The 20,107-nt window shown below is 48.1% G+C and overlaps 1 long non-coding RNA gene across 1 annotated transcript; it reads left to right on the top strand.

Annotated features, from left to right (window-relative positions):
• Positions 1-614: 614 nt before the first annotated feature.
• LOC120404965 lies at positions 615-18,616 on the top strand. Its single transcript, XR_005598286.1, has 3 exons — positions 615-1,045; positions 15,701-15,862; positions 16,430-18,616. It is a non-coding gene; the product is annotated as an uncharacterized LOC120404965 (long non-coding RNA).
• The last annotated feature ends 1,491 nt before the right edge of the window (positions 18,617-20,107 follow it).

The following is a 20,107-nucleotide window of genomic DNA, read 5'->3' as shown; positions in this document are numbered from 1 at the left end:
ATCCAAAGCATGCAGAGTGAACAGACAGGGCATTTTCCCAGGGAGCAGGTGACATTGGGCCTGAGGCTGGTGTTTCGAGGGGCAAGGAGGAACCAGGATGCTGGGGTTCCATTCCCAGGTCTGCCAATGATTTGCGGTGTGACCTCTGGCAAGTCACATGCGCAGAAATCTTTGCAAAGTCGCCACTGATTCTGGCTGCCTCCGGTGTGCACGTCCCAATTCGATACACCCTTGGGCCTGATTTTTTCAGGGGTGCTGAGCCCCTGCCGCTCCCCTTGGATTTCAGCTGGAGCTGTGGTGTTCAGCACATCTGATAACCGGGCCCAAGGCATAGGATATATCAAATCGGGGTAATTCTAGAAAATGTTGGCCTTAGCTTTTCTGCAGCTTAAGTTTGCCTTCCATAAAAGGGAGATTTTAATACTTCTGCTTCCAAGGGTGCTGGGGAGCCTAATGAATGTCTGAAAAGTGTTTGGAGATTGTGATGGGGTGTTTATACCACATCAGCCGAGAAGGGGTTAATGAGCCAGGGGAGAGGCCACAGCTGAGGGCAATTAGCTGTCCTAAGTAACTCCTGAACAATGATGGAGCCTTGCTGGGAAGGAATAGGCAGGGCTAGGATAAAACCAGGAAGCTGGGGGCAGATTGGGGCTATAGTGAGAAAGCCTGTAGCTGCTCTCTGGACAGGAGCAGAGGAAAGAAGATAAACTAGGTAGAGGGGATGTTGGAAAAGGCAGCGAGGTTTAAAAGGGTGCAGACATTGTTTGCTGAATAGAGGGTCCCTGAGCTGGAGCTGAGGGTGGGCCCAATCTCCCCTACCAGCCACAGTTTGGGCAGTGAAGGTGAAACTGCCAGCTTGGATGAAGAGACTTTGATATCCTGAAAGAGGAAAACATGCAGTGACCTGGCTGGAAGGCTGAGCCATGGTGATAGAGCAGCCTGGGTTGCAAAGAGTGAGAGGCAGGGCATGCAGAGAGCGGCAGAAGGCGGTGCTGGACCTGGGAAGAGTTAGTCCCCAGAGTGGCCAGGAGGAGGCGCCCTTGCGGTGAGTAGAGCACCCCATGACTGAGATCCTCAGCTGAGGGGCTATAAAAACACACAATAGGCCAAATCCTGCAATGGGATGACTTTCACCAATGCCATGCAGGCTCCTCATCTTCTGAATGTGTGAGCCCCATTCAGGAAATATCATTCCATCTCTGGAATGCGAAACACATTGCTCTATTGGTGGCATTTATATAGTCCACTGACTCCATAGGGTTGGTCCCTAGCTAAAGCTGATCATAGCCTTAGTCACATGCCTTCTTTGACCATCACCAGACCCAAACCAGGTCAGGCAAAGGCAGGGACACCTACTGAATCCAATTTCTCCCACCCCATTCACATTTCCGCCTGGCTTGGCCACTGGGAATAACCCAATTTCAGGAGAAGCAGCATCCAGAATGGCTTTATTCTTCTCCAGTGCTCAGAGACGGGTATGTGCATATGCAATGTAGCAGCCAGCTCTGAAATATCCTTCCCAAGTGGGTGTTGTATTGGGAAAACCAGTCGTCTGTCTGGTAGCAGATGCTTCCAAGACCCCATCTCTGATGGCGTGAAGCAGGGATAATATACTCTGTTGGGGATGTCATCAATCGGAGCAGTTCTAGCCCTGCTTTTTCATTAGCGGTGAGCACTAGCAGATGATGGGGGGTCATTTGGGTCACACTGGCATGAGTTGTCCCTGGCAATTGACAATTGTCCTTCTCCTTTTCCCTGCTGTTGGTGACTGATCTCCACATCTCCTGTTGGCCGTTGGCAAGGCCTCTGAGCTGGAGCAGTTGGCCAGGTTCTTGTCACTGAAATGATGTGTCAGAACCCCATTCTCCGTTCCCTGTATGAAGGGAGAATGGCTCCAGAGAGGCAGTTAGGGTATGTCTATGCAGCCGTTAAGGACCAAGGCTGCCTGGGTCAGCTGACTCTGACTTGTAGGTCTCAGGCTGTAGGGCTCACCATTGAGCTCTGGCTCCCTCCTGCACTCACTCTGCATGGCTGACCGCAATGGGGTGTTTCCTGGTGCAGCGGGAGAAGACTCCCGCTCCTAGGGTCAGTAATGTGCTGCAGAGTTGTGAGCCAGCAGTGGAGTAAGGGGGGTTGTAAGGAGACACTGACTCCCCAGCAGGGACTACCTACGTCTGGGAAAGCTGCCTCTCTGAGGGGTGCTCAGGCCCCACTTGCATAGCTGGGCAAGGAGCCTTTCTGCCCCCTGCTGTGCAGACTAGAACTGCACAGCTGGTGTGGAGGGTAACACGAGTGGTGGCATTCTGCCCAGCGGGGCTGGGGAAGGGCAGAGCTTTAGCTCCACCTACTCTCGCACACCTGTGCAGGTGAAAGTATAGCATTAGCCATTGCCACAAAATGGGCCAATGCCTCTTACTTCCCCTAGGGAAAAAGGAGGAAGCAAGGAGCAAATGGGGATTCATTTTGGTCTCAGCCCTGCTGCTGGACCAGCACAGCCTGGCAGTGCCCCTTAATGAGGCTGGATTGCAAGATGCCAATCTGGCCCCTGTCTGCTTCATTAATAGCCTTGGTCGTTTTACTCATGCACATGGTATTGTTTGGTCCTCCCACTGTGTAAAGCACCTTTTGTTTTCCTCTGTGTGCAAGCACCTTCCATTACTGCCCTGTCTGTATTTCCTTCCTCTTTTCTAAAACCCTTTGCACTTCTTCATCAGCAGATCTTCTGACCATTAAGGCATTAATCCTCCCTAGCCTCCCTCACCCAGGGAGGGAAGTAAGTCATGTTGTATCTATTTCACAGACTGGCAAACTGAGGCACACTATTTCCAAAGCAAGGAAGAGGGAGAATCTAGTACAATGATTCAATCCAACAGGAGTCAGCAAAAGTTACACTAACCAGAAGCACACGTATTTATGCCAGCCTCTTTGTGCTCCTTGTTCAATGAACCATCCAGCCGCTCTTAATGTGGTGAATCTGCACCCGCTGTTCTCTTCCTCCTTCTCCTCCAGATACCAAAGGGGAGGATGTGCCCATGCTGGGCAGCCTGAGTAGTGTTGGCAGAGCTCCCTGCAAACCGTTTGTTACCAGTTGAGTTGGTAACAGCATGGGTAGGGGGAGGTGGCATAATTGGCTGAAATGCCCCTCTAGCTGGGAACTGGAAGTTGCTGAGTATCCACTCTCATAATGGGTACAAAGGAAGAGTTACTTGGGGACCGACAGGGTTGAGGGGAGTAAATCTTTGCACCTTCCATTGTGGGAAAAGAGATTTCCACTCAGTGTCATTGTTCTCCTTTTATAGCTCTGTACCCTTCTCCCGGGGGTTAAATTTTCCATCTTGAGCTGACTCAGAGGCAACATGCAGCTGTTTACATAGTTCTGGGAACTCCTGGCCTTTTTGCCCAGTATACTGGCATTTCCTGCTCAGAAAGATAGTGGCTATCAGGTTGTTTTTTTCATTGTTCTAGGCCAAAGTGAGCTTTGGCTCAAAGGTCTCTATTGATTCTCTTATTTACATTTTAACTAGCTAGATTCACCTTTGGTAAATATCTGTTGAGTTTGCCTGGCACAGAGGGGGGATGATTGGGCTCTCTTCGGTTAAGCCCCTTAAGGCATGGGTAGGATTATTATTACTTGCATTGTTATAGCTCCTAGGAGGCTCCAGTTGTGGGCCATAGCCAGGGGCAGCTCTAGGCCCCAGCATGCCAAGCGCGTGCTTGGGGCCGCAAAATCCCTAGAGCTGCCCCTGGCCATAGCTCCACAGTGCTAGGCAGACCCTTAATGCGGATGAAATGGTGTCTCTGGAACCCATGTTTTCAAATAAGGCTCTGATTGGACGGTGAATATTTGAAAGGTGTAACAATGGCTACTGGTTAAAAAGATGATGTGCTCTGTGTGTGTGTGAATGTTGGACTAGGGCTCAGCAGGTCTGGAACTTGGATCCCAGCTCTGTCCATCTTGACCACGTCATATGCCCCTCTGTGACCCAGTTTCCTCATCTGTAAAATGAGGGTGGTGATATACTGGATGGTTGGCTAGTGTCTGTGCAGAGATGTGAATGCAGGAAGCACTGTATAAACGTTCAAAGGATTTATTAACATCTCTGTGCAAGCTTCGACTCCAGAAACTTCATGGAAAATACTTGGCTTCCTTTGCAAAAATACTCAGTGGTGCTGAGCAAATACAAAGACCCTGCTTGTGCTCAGATTCCAGTTCAGCTACCAACCACCTAGTGTGCAGTGTAGACATACCCTAAGATAGCTCTGTCGCTCCCATGTAGCCTTGGGTGGGTGAGTCTATTGACTTCTGTGTGACAGTGTGCCCATCTAGAAAATGGAGGGAATGGCCCTTGGCATGGTTACCTGTGCTTGATAATGTATGCACACTGCCTCTAAAGCAGAAAGCTCTGTGTGTACATATGAAGGATTTTCATCATAGAATATCAGGGTTGGAAGGGACCTCAGGAGGTCATCTAGTCCAACCCCCTGCTCAAAGCAGGGCTAATCCCCAGGCAGATTTTTACCCCAGTTTCCTAAATGGCCCCCTCAAGGATTGAACTCACAAACCCTGGGTTTAGCAGGCCAAGGCTCAGACCACTGAGCTATCCCTCCCCCTCTCCAGTGTTTCTCAAACTGGGGTTGCTGCCCGTCATGATGGCCTCTGTGCAAGAACCCTGCATTTCATAGGAGGAGCTGTGGATCAGATGAGTGCAAGCTACTCCTATGCCCTTCAATGGATGCATATCATGTTGTGGGATTGGAGCCCTCTCTCTCCTGATTTATTCTTGGATCAAAATAGTGTCCTCTGTAATAATATTATCATCGAGCTCTTATCTAGAGCTTTGCAGAGGCGGTCAGCATCACTAGGAGATGTAGGTCTAAACTTTTTTTTTCTTAAATGTACTGCTTTTCCAAAATATTTCAGCTTCTAAGCCAGGGTCTTCTGCCATAAAGTCTCATGAGACCAAAGGCTTAAAGATCCTTCTCTGTACAAGCTGATGGGGCAAGTCTTGTTTGTTTTGTGACACTGTCAGGATTCTTCTTCACTGAGCCCTTAGCTAATAGCTCTAAGAGGCTCTGGGGTGGGACCCTGCTAGAGAAGATCAACATTCCTAGGGTGGGTCAAAGATAATTGTTGCAGGGCCCAAGTGGTAAACAGAAAACCAAGGGAACTCTCCTTTTGTCCTCTGGCTTCATTCCTTATCTCCCATACCCAGGTGACGCTCACCCGGATTTGTTTTGCATGGGTGCCATATAAATAAGAAGAAAACAAAGAAGTGGGACCGCTAAACACTGAGGATGGAGTGGAGGTTAAGGATAATCTAGGCATGGCCCGATATCTAAACAAATACTTTGCCTCAGTCTTTAATGAGGAGCTTAGGGATAATGGCAGGATGACAAATGGGAATGAGGATATGGAAGTAGATATTACCACATCCGAGGTAGAAGCCAAACTTGAACAGCTTAATGGAACTAAATCCGGGCTGGGAGGAGGGGGCAGATAATCTTCATCCAAGAATATTAAAGGAACTGGTACATGAAATTGCAAGCCCATTAGCAAGTTTTTAATGAATTGGTAAACTCAGGGGTTGTGCCGTATGACTGGAGAATTGCTAACATAATTCCTATTTTTAAGAAAGGGTGGGGAAAGTGATCTGGGTAACTACAGGCCTGTTTGACATCTGCAGTATGCAAGGTCTTGGGGAAAAAAATTGAAAGAGAAAGTAGTTAAGGACATTGAGATCAATGGTAATTGGGACAAAATACAACAAAAGGTAGATTGTGCCAAACCAGCCTGATCTCCTTCTTTGAGAAGGTAACTGATTTTTTAGACAAAGGAAATGCAGTGGATCTGGTTTATCTTGATTTCAGTAAGGCATTTGATATGGTTCCACATGGGGCATTATTAGCTAACTTGGAAAAGATGGGGATCAATATGAAAATTGAAAGGTGGATAAGGAACTCGTTAAAGGGGAGACTACAATGGGTCGTACTGAAAGGTGAACTGTCAGGCTGGAAGGAGGTTACTAGTGGAGTTCCTCAGGGATCGGTTTTGGGACCAATCTTATTTAATCTTTTTATTACTGACCTTGGCACAAAGTGGGAATGTGCTAATGAAGTTTGCGGATGACAAAGCTGGGAGGTATTGCCAATACAGAGAAGGACCGGGATATCATACAGGAAGATCTGAATGATCTTGTAAACTGGAGTAATAGTAATAGGAGGATGATTTTTAATAGTGAAAAGTGCAAGGTCATGCATTTAGGGATTAATAACAAGAATGTTTGTTATAAGATGGGGACACATGAGTTGGAAGTAACAGAGGAGGAGAAGGACCTTGGCGTATTGGTTGATCACTGAATGACTGAGCTGCCAATGTGATATGGCCGTGGAAAAATTTAATGCAGTCTTGGGATGCATCAGGCGAGGTATTTCCAGTAGAGATGAGGAGGTGTTAGTACTATTATACAAGGCACTGGTGAGACCTCATCTGGAATATTTTGTGCAGTTCTGGTCTCCCATGTTTAAGAAGGATGAATTCAAACTGGAACAGGTACAGAGAAGGGCTACTAGGATGATCCGAGGAATGGAAAACCTGTCTTATGAAAGGAGACTCAGAGCTTGGCTTTTTTAGCCTAACCAAAAAAGGCTGAGGGGAGATATGATTGCTTTCTATAAATATCAGAGGAATAAATACCAGGGAGGGAGAGGAATTATTTAAGATCAGTACCAATGTGGACACAAGAACAGATGGATATAAATTGGCCATTAGGAAGTTTAGACTTGAAATTAGACTAAGGTTTCTAACCATCAGAGGAGTGAAGTTCTGGAACAGCCATCCAAGGGGAGTAGTGGGGGCAAAAGATATCTGGCTTCAAGACTAAGCTTGAAAAGTTTATGGAGGGGATGGTATAATGGGATAGCCTAATCTTGGCAATAAATTGATCTTTGACTATTAGCGGTAAATATGCCCAATAGCCTGTGATGGAATGTTAGATGGGGTGGGATCCAAGTTACTAGAGAGAATTCTTTCCTGGGTGTCTGGCTGGTGAGTCTTGCCCACATGCTCAGGGTTTAGCTGATCACCATATTTGGGGTCGGGAAGGAATTTTCCTCCAGGGCAGATTGGCAGAGGCTGTGGGGATTTTTTGCCTTCCTCTGCAGTGTGGGGCACGGGTCATTTGCTGGAGGATTCTCTGCACCTTGAAGTCTTTAAACCACTAAATGAGGACTTTAATAGCTCAGACATAGGTTAGGGGTTTGATACAGGAGTGGGTGGGTGAGCCTGCGTTGTGCAGGAGGTCAGACTAGACAATCATAATGGTCCCTTCTGACCTTAAAGTCTATGATTCTAAAGTTTCCCTTTGCACCTTCTAAGTTTTCTGTTGGCTTTTGGGGTTGTGAACCCCTCCAGATTCTAAAATAAGCTCACTTGGCACCTATTTGCTTTTGCCTGGTTTCATAATGACCACGTAAACGGGTTCCCGGTTCACTGGTAAACAGGGCGCAGGTCTGCACACAAAGGTAATGAACCGTTCGACAAAGCCATGCTAATACCTGAGTTTGCGTCAAGATCTCTAACTAGGTGGGCTTCAGTCTTTATTGCCCACTTTTTGCATTGCTTGAAAGTTTAGGGGCCCAGATCCAAAGTCCAGTGAAGACAATAGACATCTTTCCATTGACTCCAGTGGGCCTTGGATTAGTCTTTTGAGTGGCCTGGTATTTCTCGTCTAACCCAAGGTCCTTCTAGTTCTGAGACCAGCCTTGACTGTGCACCTTATAACGTGGGGGATGGAGAGGCTAACAGCTGAAAGCAGCTCTGAATCTTGATCCCATTTCCTACTTGTTCTGATGTTTTCATCCCCCTTACTTGGTGGTTTGTTATTGCAGGGTTGCTCTCGCAAATGCCAGGCTGCTGGCTTTGATTTTATTTATTACTATTCTTTTTCATGAAAAGCCACATCTGAACACCCCTGGAATAAGTAGGAGTTTGATCCAGAATAAATGGCTCAAGGCCCATCTATACTTTTTAATATTGCGGGGCGCTGAAGTATTTGATTAAAAAACTACATGGGATTTGCAAGTGGATTAAAATAAAGAGAAAAGTGGGTCAGGTTTTGGCCTCTTACCTACACTGCCACCATCTCTAAGTCTAGCCATGAGCGTAACTAAAGGGAATCTGGCAATGCTGGTAGGTTCAAAACTGAATGTACCCCTCCTCCCCCCGCTCCGCCTGCAGCTGCAAAATCCAAATACTACTTGTGTGTGAAAAGGAGTGGGAGAGCTGGGTTTGGAAGAGGGATAAGTCCCAGCTCAGATGTGTAAAATGTTCTTATTTAAAAAAAGCAATCCCTGCCAGTGGCCTAGCACTTTGGAACACTGCAGTAGGTGTGCATACAAGATGGGAGGAAAAAATGTGGGTAAGGAAATTGAGTTCAGTTTCTGGCTTCCAAGTGGCAACAAACTACAGGGAGGGTTGTTTTTTTAAAGAAAGTTGTGCGCCATGGTGGAGTTATTCTGCATGTCAAACCATGTTTCTCCATGGCAGCATCCATGCTGTTACAGAGCATTTGTGTGGAGTTTTTTTTTTTTTGAGGTTGTGCCTTTCCACCTCCTTAGGGTCTATTTCAGAGCTGTTACTCATGGCTCACTAATTGTGAGAAAAATCAAATTCCATTTTGTTCCACCCAGAGGAAGAAAAGGCAACAGAAAACTGTTTGGAGATCTACAAATGAAAAGGGGTGTGTGTGTGTGTCTAGTTATTTTTATAAAATAAACCCAACATGATAGTTTTTCACATTGAGATAGCACCTGTGCCCCAGAGCATATAAATACAAGAGACTCAGGCATTCGATCACCTACCACTGGCAAGTTTTCTCTGGCATAGAACCTGGCAGCAGTTTGGGGCAGGAAGTGCAGAACACCTTAATATCCAGTTGAAATTGCTGTAGGACTTCACCCAAACCGAAAAATCAACCAAGACCCAGTAGTCAAGCCCTTTCCGCATGTGGAAAGTGTTAAAGGATCTTTAAGAACCATGGGTGGTCAAGGGCCTCAGTTTTATGTCTTACCCAGAAGACAACACTCCCAGCAGTGCCTTGGTCCCACCACTGTGGCTTTGGTCCTGTGCTGAATCGAAGAAGATCAAGCCTCTGATTGAATCACTGCCACTTCCTGAAGAACCTAGGTGTTCTTTGAAGGCTTCCCCAGCTGATGCTGCAATAAAATACCCATGGCTGTCCCATGTCTCTGGACTCGCCCAGACTCTAGCCTGAGCTCAAATGTTTACACTGAAATTGTATAGCCCACGAGCCCAAGTCAGCTGAAATGGGCCAGCTGTTTAACTGCCATGTAGACATAATCTTGAGTGAGCTAAACTGGCCTGCCCTGCTTTGAGTTTTGACAAAATCTCAACCTGAGGTGGCTAGGCTGCAGAAATGATATGTTCTCTCCTTCAAGACCCGCTGTCTGCCAGCGGCAAGATCCAGCACTGGAGGAAGAAGAGTGGAGACAGGGAGGTTACTGACTTCTCATTCTGTTCCAGGGGCGCTAGAACAATTTGTATAGTGGAGGACAGCTGAGAGCCCTTGAACCAAACTGTAAACCCTGGCTATGATAGAAACCACTTCAAGCCAAGGGGTGCTGCTGTACCCCCAGCATCTCTGTTCTGTTCTCCATAATTTCAGTCTGAAAAATCTACCCATACATACATTAGCTCTATTATCAACAAGAGAACACTGGCATGATTCACTCTACGCCTGTAATTTACACCTGCTGCCCCAGTGGCCCATGAAATCAATAAGCACCCTACGTAAATTACAACCTGGAATTGTTTTCCCTTGCCCATCTAGCCTACCACGCTATATCATCCAGCTTGCTCGGCTCTAGTGCTGGGGAGCAGACATTTTATCACTGGGACCATTAAAACTCAGGATGAACTTATTAATTTTTGTGTGTGTTCAACATCTACAGCGAAGTCTGTTAAATAAAAAGAATAAATCTAGTGTTGCTGTACGTTATCCTATTGTGTATACTGACTAGTTCCTACAACGTCTGTTGTAACCAAAGGGAGTCAGGCTGTAGCCCATTACTTCCGGCTGCAATAATGCCCCGAAAGAAAATTGCGTTGGCGTCAATGCTTTCCAAGGCCTGAAGCTATAAATGAGAGAGGCTGGCTTAGGGGTTGGGGTGCTACCCTGGGACGTGGGTTTGATTCCCTGCTCCATCACAGGCCTCGTCTCTCTGATACTGCAGTAATGGGGGCTGGATAAGTATTTTAGATAGGAAAATGAATCAAAGGACAGGGCCTCTATCTGTCCATCTGAACCATTCCATTGGAGAATCATAGAATCTCAGGGTTGGAAGGGACCTCAGGAGGTCATCTAGTCCAACCCCGTGCTCAAAGCAGGACCAAACCCAACTAAATCATCCCAGCCAGGGCTTTGTCAAGCCTGACCTTAAAAACCTCTAAGGAAGGAGATTCCACTACCTCCCTAGGTAACCCATTCCAGTTCTTCACCACCCTACTAGTGAAAAAGTTTCTCCTAATATCCAATCTAAACCTCCCCCTCTGCAACTTGAGACCATTACTCCTTGTTCTGTCATCTTCTACCACTGAGAACAGTGGAGGCTAGATACCAACTTTGGCTGAATCCGTGTGATAATACAAGTTTCTATTAATCTGTCCAGCCAATGTTACGCAGCTCTGGCCCATAAGAGGGGAATTACTAGACCCTAACCTTGCTCTCCCTAGTCAATATAATGCCCCTGACAATGGCCAGTGCCAAATGCCTCAGAGGAAAGTACAAGAACTCTACAGAGGCAGATGGAGGATCATCTACTGACCACAGAGCAGATCCTGCCTAAGACCCAGAGTTACTGGCTTGAGCTGGGTGGGAAACAGCTTCCCCTTCCTGTGAGAATTTCAGAGACTTTGAAGATTTTTCTCAACCTAAGTCAGGGTGAAAAGTCAAAACCTTTCGCAAGCTGGAAATCTGAGGTGGGGGGGATTCAGATGAGGTCGATCAAAATGTTTTGTTAATTTCAAAACCACTGGTTTCAATTTCAATGTTTTTTTTACTGTAAATTGACTTAAAATTCAAAACAAAGTCCATTTAAAGCAAAAAAGGAAAATTTTCATTTAAAGTCAAAATGGGATGTTTTGACAATATCTAACCTTTTTTCCTCAACCTTTTTTGAAATGGGAAATTCATCAAAACTTACGCTTTCTGTGAACAGTTTTTAGTTTTGAAAAACTGGCATTTTCTGATGAAAAATCTTGTAAATGAAAAATTCCCAAACAGCTGTGCTAATAGTTGTCTTAAGCACTGAAGAATTAGGTTTTATATCCCTTCTAAACCTTTAATATTTACTATTATAAACTCTGGATATTCTTGTTATCCATCTAAACATCCAAGCCCTCTATAAAACTTGCTAAATTCTTGGCCTCAACCTCCTGTGGCAATGAGTTCCACAGTTTGTTTCCATTGTATGAAAATAGATTTTCTTTGATCAATGTTGGATTTGCCACCTTGAATGTCCCTTTGTTCTTGCGTTATGGAACTTGGAGAATAATTATAAGTGACACTCTCGTATAGCTCATTCCAATTGCAGTGCTTAATGTATGCCAGGGCTCGCTGGGGCTGACCCCGGCACCACTAGGCTCGGGAGCTCATAGCCCCGGCACCTCAGGGCTTGCCACTTCTGTTATAAATGTAAAAGAAAAAATTGCTTGAGTCCCAGCATCTTTTTCATTACAAATTAAGTACTGCATACAACTCCCTGGATTTGTGTTAGCCAATCAATCTGTTAAAACCTAATCACAGAACCCTTTTATTTCATGAGGAAGGAGTCAGAACAGCTTATCTGGGTGATCCTGAACCGTCGGCCTTTTACGTAACGCACTAGACCAGTAGGAAGTTTTCCAAGTGAAATTTACAACTGAAGGGGGGGAAGTGTCAATGGTGGGGGATGGAGCATTATGTGCCTATAGGAAATCCCATCAGCAGGTGCTAACATGTTTCCTGCTAACAGGTTGTTCAGTTCTGTGGTGGGGCCATTCCCCCCATACACACATGCACATTTTCTTTTTATTTAAGAAAAAGTCCTATATTTTTTTCACCTTAAATGCATTTGGTGTCATTTAATATAGCTATCCTCTGTCGCACACAGCCAGAACTCTCCAATCTGTGGCCATAAAATCTGATCAAAACAAAACGAATAGCTGGAAAGTCTGAATCACAAATCAATCTGGCCAGAATTAAATATTGATTTTTTTTTTCTGGGCAGCTACTTTGCTGTAATTAGCATTTCTTCCTCCTCCTCTTGCTTTCCCCTCCCATGCCCAACCCTTAAAACACTCTCTATCTAAAAGACTAATTGCCAGGGCATGTCACGTCAGGAATTCCACTCTTACTCCCCCCACTCATCTGTCTTTAAACTTCCTTTGCGTGATAACCGTAGAGAAGGGGTCTATTGACTCCGGTACTCCGTACCCTCCTCTCCTCTCCCAACCCTGAGTCAAAGGTACTGTGATATTGAGCAACACATTTCTGGATCCTGATAAATATGTTCAGGCCAAATTTCCAAAGCAGGGTACAACAAGCCAGCCAATGGCCGTGTAGTCTAGGGACACCAAGCCCAACAGGAGGCAGGCGCTTCTGAGCTCTAATGCACTTTGCCTCTTGTTATTGTGGTCACAGATTATTTGCATTATAGTAGCGGGATCAAGGGCCGCACTGCGCCCACCTAGAGACAGTCACTGCCCCGAAGAGCTTCCTAGTTAAATAAACAAGACAAAGGGTGAGCCAGAGGAGAAGTAGTCTCCTGATTTCACAGGTGGGGAACAGAGGCCCACAGTCTCGCATGGATCCCAGAGCAGAGCTGGGAATTGAAGTCTGCTCTCCTGAGTTTCAGTCCTGTGCTTTAGCCAGCAGGCCAGCCTGCCTCTCTCTGCCTCAGTTTCCCCATCTACAGAGGGGGAATAATGATTCTTACTGCCCCTGGCTCACCGGAGGGTTGAGAATTGATCTGTGAACAGCCAGGGCAGTGAACATGTAGACTAGTATGTGGTGCAGCTGCTAAGTGCCATTATCAACAAGAGGGCCCAGGCCCCCAATGTGTTTGCATTTGTGTGTGCAAACAGACCCCCAGAATGCATTGCTGTGGGTATGAAAAGGGGCTCTTGAGTCCGGCAAACACCAGTTTTTGAGAATGGAACCGGTGCTGGAAAGAGGAAGGGGCTCTGGAGACCCAGCTTCAACTCTCAGCGCTACCACAGGCTCCTGCAGGTGGCAAAGGTTTTAGACCAAACCCAGCCCTAATGCAGACAGAACTCCGCTACATGCCAGTGGGGAGCCTGGAGTGGGGAACCAGTGATCCCAGAGCAAGTTACTGCTAGACATGAGTGAAGGTGGCAGAGACTTGCCCGTTATTTGGAGTTGGAGACCAGAATGAAATGGTGGAAAGAAAAGAGAGATAAAAAGGGCCTCTGAGTCTGCGGAGGTGCTGTCTGGGGGGGAGTTTGCCAGTGTGCAGCATTTGTGCAGGGGGGCAGGTGTAGGTGTGTAATGTTCAATGGTGTGCTTGAGGGGGTGCATCAGCTGTGTGCGCGCACTCGTATGCATGAGAAAGCGTAGGAAATTGTGTAGGAGAGAAACTGGTTTCTTTCAACTCGGAGACCATGTGTCTTCCATTCCTGCTGAGAGAGGAGGGGGCCGACGCTGTGATGCTGAAGCTGCAGTTGATCGAAGCAGATTCATATAATTACAATATTAGCAGCCCTGTGCTCTCTTCCCCCACTTGTTAACCTAATGGCAATTATTATACTTATTACAGCCTCAGCCGCCAATGCTTATTGATTCTGCCATTGCAGTGTTTTTAATAAGGGATCTGAAACATGTTATTATTGGTTCCATGGGGGTCACCATTGTTCCAACAAGGACAGGAAGACAAAGGAACAATAAAAAAGAACAACAGTAAAATGCAGGCAGACAAAAACCCAAATACAAAGGGAACCCATTTGCAGTGCAGCCTGCTGACAAGGAGCGAGGGGCTTACCTTGCTGGGAGGAGCCAAGCCCCACACTTAGTTTTCTGAGTCTCCAAAAAGTTTGATCAGATGGTTTCACGTTGTTCGGTTTTATCGGCGAGCTCCCGTGCCTCCTGGTTGCAGCTCAGAGCTATCTTGATTTGAAAGTCAGAAGATGTGGGACTTGTCAGCTTGGAAAAGAGATGACTAAGGGAGGCGATGACAGAGGTCTATAAAATCATGACCGGTGTGGAGAAGGTAAATCAGGAAGTGTTATTTATGCTGTCTCATAACACCAGAACTAGGGGTCACCAAATGAAATTAATCAGCAGCAGGTTTAAAACAAACACAAAAGAGAGTATTTCTTCATACAATGCACCATCAACCTGTGGAACTCTTTGCCAGGGGATGTTGTGAAGGCCAAGACTATAACAGGGTTCAAACAAGAACTAGATAAGTTCATGGAGGACAGGTTAGGGTGATCAGATAGCAAGTGTGAAAAATTGGGATGGGTTGGGGGGTAATAGGTGCCTGTATAAGAAAAAGCCCCAAATATTAGGACTGTCCTTATAAAATCAAGACATCTGGTTACCTTAGATAGGTACATGGATGTTCTATTAGTCAGAATGGGCAGGGATGGTGTCCCTAGCCACTGATTGCCATAAGCTGGGAGTGGATGACAAGGGATGGATCACTTGGGGATTGCCTGTTTTGTTCATTCCCTCTGAAGCACTTGCCATTGGCCACTGTCAGAAGACCGGATACTGGGCTAGATGGACTTTTGATCTGACCCAGTATGGCCGCTCTTATGTTATGGGTTCTATTTCCATTTCTGCCACTGATCAGCACTCAGCTTCACTCCAGCTGTCCCGCCTTCCCCTCTCTCCTGCTTGCGATACTCCTTTGCTTCCACACTGCAATACCCATGGCTCCTCGTGAATGACAGCTCCTCCCCCAGAGAGCCACCCCCATGTCCCAGGTGCCCAAATCGTCTCCCACTGTCAGTGCCCCAACGGGCAGAGCTCTGTGCCCCTCGTGGTGAGCTCCTTGCATCTGGCAGTTCATGGTCCAGCTTCCTCAGCAAATCTCCTTTTCAACCAGTGCTGCCTCCATCTGCCTTCTTCTCTAACTGCCTTCCCGCTGCCCCCTTCGGGCCATTTCCACGCCCCCTCCCCAGCTCGAGCTGCCCTCTCCTTGGCTGTCTCCCCCACAGGACAGCGTTCTCTGCTGCCACCAGCTGCAGCAGGGACTAGTGTCAAGGCCAGGGTTACTAAATAGCAGTAGCCACTGGTGCTAGTGAAAGTCCTATATCCACAGGACAGAGGATGCATAGGCATCGCTCGCACACTGCCCTGCAACCTGGCTGTATTGACCTCTAGGGAGGAGAGTGGAGTTGAGTCCCTATGGCCCAACCAGCCCTTGGCCTCTCTGCGGTCACGTTAGAGCCAGCTGCAGGGGTGGCTTCTGCAACATGCTCCCGAGGCCCTACAGCTCATTTTCATAGGCGGCGAGGCCCAAGAGGGTAGCGATACGTAGTCACTTCCAACCTGGGCTGGATCTGAACCAGCAATGTAGGAGTGAAAGGCTCTATAATGCAATCCCCCTTCCCTGCACATGGGCCTTTGCCAGTCAGGCTCAATTACCCCGGAGATCCCAATTCTCGTTTTCATTGTAGGCGCAGAGGGCCAGCTCCAAACCCCACTGAAGTCAATGGGAAAGGCTCACTGTGGTGTCAGGGATTCCCAAGCTCTGCCGGCTTCAGTGAAGCCGTTGCAGAGAGCGGTAGTACACTCCAGTAAAGTCTGGCTGGGAGCAGTTCAAAAGCACAAAGCACCTGGTAAGTAGCCTGAGAGATTAATATTGGCCCACATCTCTGCCTCCGAGACAGTCGTTTCCCACTCTAGTTGGCTTGTCTTTTCTCTCTCTCTCTCTCCCGGTTACCGGTGAGTCACCGAGAGGCTATTATGCGATTGTGGGGAAGTGTTGTAAGTGCGGAGATAATGCCGAGAGAATGACACATGCCCGTGCCAAATGCTGCGGAGTTCGATTACAATTACCCCCATCCATATTTATAGCCTGGGCCGCTGAATGAAAACCCTCCCAGCAGGGGCCTAATGAACACCCCGTTCAAAGAAAAGCAGCCTCGCCACTTCCACATGCCCAATTTTGTCTAGTTCATAGAAACCATCTGATCTCTCTCAAGCAGCTCGAATGGAGCTTGTGAAAGAAAAAGGAAAAAAAAAAAAAAGATAGAGATGTATCTTGGTTGCAAAAATAAATCGCTGGCCCGCGCTCCCACTGCTAATGTTCATTATAAGTACAGCACGCGCAGGGCTTGGCTGGGATTGATTCTCTGAGCAATCATTAATTCATAAGCACAATAATTGATTTTTTTTTTGCACAGGTTCTCATGAATGTTTTATCAACGGAGCCGCGTCACTGGCTGGCGGTCCCAGGCCTCGGCTTTTGGGGCTGTTTTACTATCTGCCACGGGACCCGGCCCAGCTGTCTGCTCATTCAGCGGTGCCTCTGGTGGATCGCGGCCCTGCCTCCCCCTTCACCTGCTGTTGCTCTCCAGGGGTCTGCCCATCATCCTGTCTGCTTCTCCCTCTGCACTCACCCCAGGACCACGGGTTGCTTCATCTGCTCCCCTAGTCTTTGTGCTGCCTTTCTACCCTTGAGCCTTGCCCCAGCCTGGTGGATGTTCCTGGTGGAAAATCAGCAGAGGCTGATTTTCAAATTGCAGCCTTCTCCCAGCCCTATGGAGAACTCCAGTCTCCCCCTGCCACTCAACCTCATCACCTCCGGCTCTTCCCTTTCCTTCTCTCCCCTCCCCATCCAGACTCCCACCAATCACTTCTCCCCTTGCCTCCACTGCCAAACCTCTGCTTCACACCAGGTTCCCTTTGGTGTCCCATTCACGGCACCCCCTCCTCTCCAGCCTCCCTAGCTCTGTGATCTGCCCAGCTAAAAGAATCTCCCTCTCCCACCTCTGTGAGCTGCATTAGACCCATGGGGATGTCCTTTGGCCTGTGCTGGCATAGAACAGCCGTGTCCGGTACCATATGCTTAGCAAGCTGGAGAGTGTGGTGTAGTGGGAGGCTGGGAGAGTGGAGGAGGACAAGGATGTAGCAGGAAGGGGGTCTGTTGCCAGCTGTTCTCTCTCTGAGGTCCCTGCAGGGTGCGAGCATGCAGGTATGTGCCTGAGCCAGACAGCAGGCCAGATCCTCAGCTGGTGGCGGTGGAGCAAGGCTGACTTGCAATCTAAACCGTGGCGCAAAAGGGTTAAGAAGCGAGCAGGGGCCATCTCCTGTTCTGAGTCCCAACCCCCCTGCAGTCCTATTCCCTTCAGTGTGATTTCACAGGCCCCCTGAGGTTTTTCTCAGTTCGCCACCATTCACCCTCCTGCCATATTTGCCCCGTGCCTTGTAATCCATCACATTCCCTCCCTCCCACGTGGGCTCCTCCCCTCCCTCCATCCGCAGCACCGCAGTGCGAGATTTCCCTGGCTGTGGGCTGATCACAGGGCAGTTTGGCTTCTGTTCCCTGACAGTGAATGACAGAGTGAGCAAGCTGCCAGCCTGTGTCTGTTGCCTTATACATCAGCGCGCTGACAGTGCAAGTGATCTAGGATGCTGGTGATAACCCCAGTAATGGCTCATGGCAGAAGAGGCAGGGAGCTAAGATTTTATAACTGTGCTAATTGCAGGTGCCATCTAGGATTCTCACCGCAGGGTGTTAATTATATCTTGGGACATTTAGCAGCACTCCCAGGGCCCTGGTACAGGAGTTAAGGGACCAGTGGCTGACTCTGCTGCTGACTCTGTGAAGACCTCTCCCCCTCTCTGTGACTCAGTTTCCCCATCAGCAAAAAGGGGATAATGACACTTAAAGAGGGAGTTAAGTATCTTTAGATCCTTTGAAAAAATTAACTAGAATTGCTTGGCTGCATGCATGGCCACTAGACAGTCCACAGCACTTTTAGTGAGGGTGTCAGGGGATGCAATTCTTCACTCATTGATGCTGGTGTAAATCAGGAGTAACTCCTCTGAGGTCAATGAAATTGCATTGGTGTAAAAGTGTTGTAAGTTTGAGGACAATTAGGCCTGAGATGGTAATCCCACTGTCCAGGTACATTCCATTTTGCATTGCTAAATTTCCCCTGCCAGTTCCAATGGGGGCCTGTATTCTTTCTTGCTTCCTAGCCCCATATTGCTGTGTGCAGTTAATCAGCTGCTGCATTCCACCCCAGACATGGCTGCATTTAACTGGTGGGCCAGGGATCCCTGCATTCCATCACAGTCTGGGTTAACGTTTCAGTAATAGGTCAGGGATTCCTACAGAACCAGCTGCTGTACCCCACCCCAGAGGGGGCTGTATTTGATGGGTGGGACAGGGGTTCCTGCAGAACCAGCTGCTGCACTCCACACCAGAAGCAGCCACAAGTGGAGTGTGATTGCTGTGTCTCCAGCCTCCTGGCCCTTCCCAGTGATGCATTTGGGATGCGGTGCCCGTCACTTCTCTCGCAGGGGTAATTTCTCTCCCTGCCTGGCTGGACCATGTAGATGTTCATCACCCTCTCCAGCTGCCCCTGTCTAGTACTCTGCTCCCCAGGTGCCTCCGAGTGCAATGTTCATGTCTTTGGAATGAGCTTTTCACTACAATTCATCTCTGGGAAGGGCAGGGGGAGGGGGAAGGGGGGAATCGCCTGGCGGGTGAGGGATGGACCCTCTGCACTGAATGATAAATACAGCCCTCTGGGCGTGGCTGTGACCCAGCGAGGCGCTGCCATAAAACACTGATCCCATCACTGGGGACTGCAGGCCATTCACTCTGCCTGGGCTTGTGCTCTCACTGGGTGAGGGGCCTGCCCCATTTCCTATGGGGCAGGTAGGGCATAGACAGACAGGCAAAGCAGAGCAAGTATAAAACCGCTTGCCATTCAGTGAGGGTCACAGAGCTTTGCAAGCAGAGAGAAAAACCCTTGGCTGCTTTATTAGCACGAATAACTCTTCTCCGTATACCAGGCAACCCGGTCCTTGCTCTGGAAAGGCAGGGCGGGTGGGGAGGGAGAGCAGGAGAGGTGGAGGAAGTGAGAGCAAGCCGTTTGCTATGTGCATTGATTACAAATGTGCAGGGCAGCCTCGCTAGCTCTTTGGGGAAGCATTAGGAGATGTTTAGAAAAGCTGGCCACGGTCTACTGCAGTAAAACCCTCGATTATCTCAGCAGCTAGGGAGGGGGACCCGGAGAGCGACGGATTCCTGACCCTCCTCTCTGCAAACTGGGCCAGGGAGCAGTGCAAGGAGGGAGGGAATGAAATGAGATAGGAGAACTTCACTCCACTCTGCTTCCTGCCTCCGAGTCCTGCCTCATCCATTACTCTGCTCATTTTGTGGGCATCTGTGAGGGCTGGGTGCTTAAGGTGTTGGCAAGAGTCCTGCCCACCCAGCTCAGCCCTTAAAGGCACAGTCCCCAGTATCTAGGGTGACCAGATGTCCCGTTTTTAAAGGGACAGTCCCGTTTTTTGGGACTTTTTCTTATACAGATGCCTATTACCCCCCCACCCACTGTCCCATTTTTTCACAGTTGCTGTCTGGTCACCCTACCAATATCCAAAGTGCTCCTTTTGTATTTCAGTAACCCCAAGATCGGGGCCACATTGTGTTGTGTGCTCTCCAGACAAACAGCTTACAGGCTGTCTAGACAAGCCAGACAAAGCACTGGAGAAGGTCACCCAGCAGCTCTGGAGCAGGGCTGAGAACGGAACTGGATCTCCCGAACTCCCAGGTGAGTGCCCTACCCACTGGACCATGCTACCTCTAGATAGCACCAGCATTCCTTGCAAGGACCATTCTTCTTCCAGATGGATGACCTCAGCTATGGAATATTATGTCTGCCAGTCTGCATGGGCCTGGCAGTTCTCGGGAGCTATGAGGTGACTGAACCACAAAATTTGCATCCAGATCTTTATGCCACACTAAGTGTTCCCAAGTGCTGGGAATGTTTGGATCCAGGGCTTAGATCCGGGTGTCTCTCTCCTTGTGTGAACATGAACACCTGCCTAGGAGTCCTGATACTTTC

Source organism: Mauremys reevesii, linkage group 4 (genome assembly GCF_016161935.1).
Source record: "Mauremys reevesii isolate NIE-2019 linkage group 4, ASM1616193v1, whole genome shotgun sequence".
Classification (NCBI taxonomy): Eukaryota; Metazoa; Chordata; order Testudines; family Geoemydidae; genus Mauremys; species Mauremys reevesii.
This window is presented reverse-complemented; position numbering and strand designations above follow the sequence as displayed.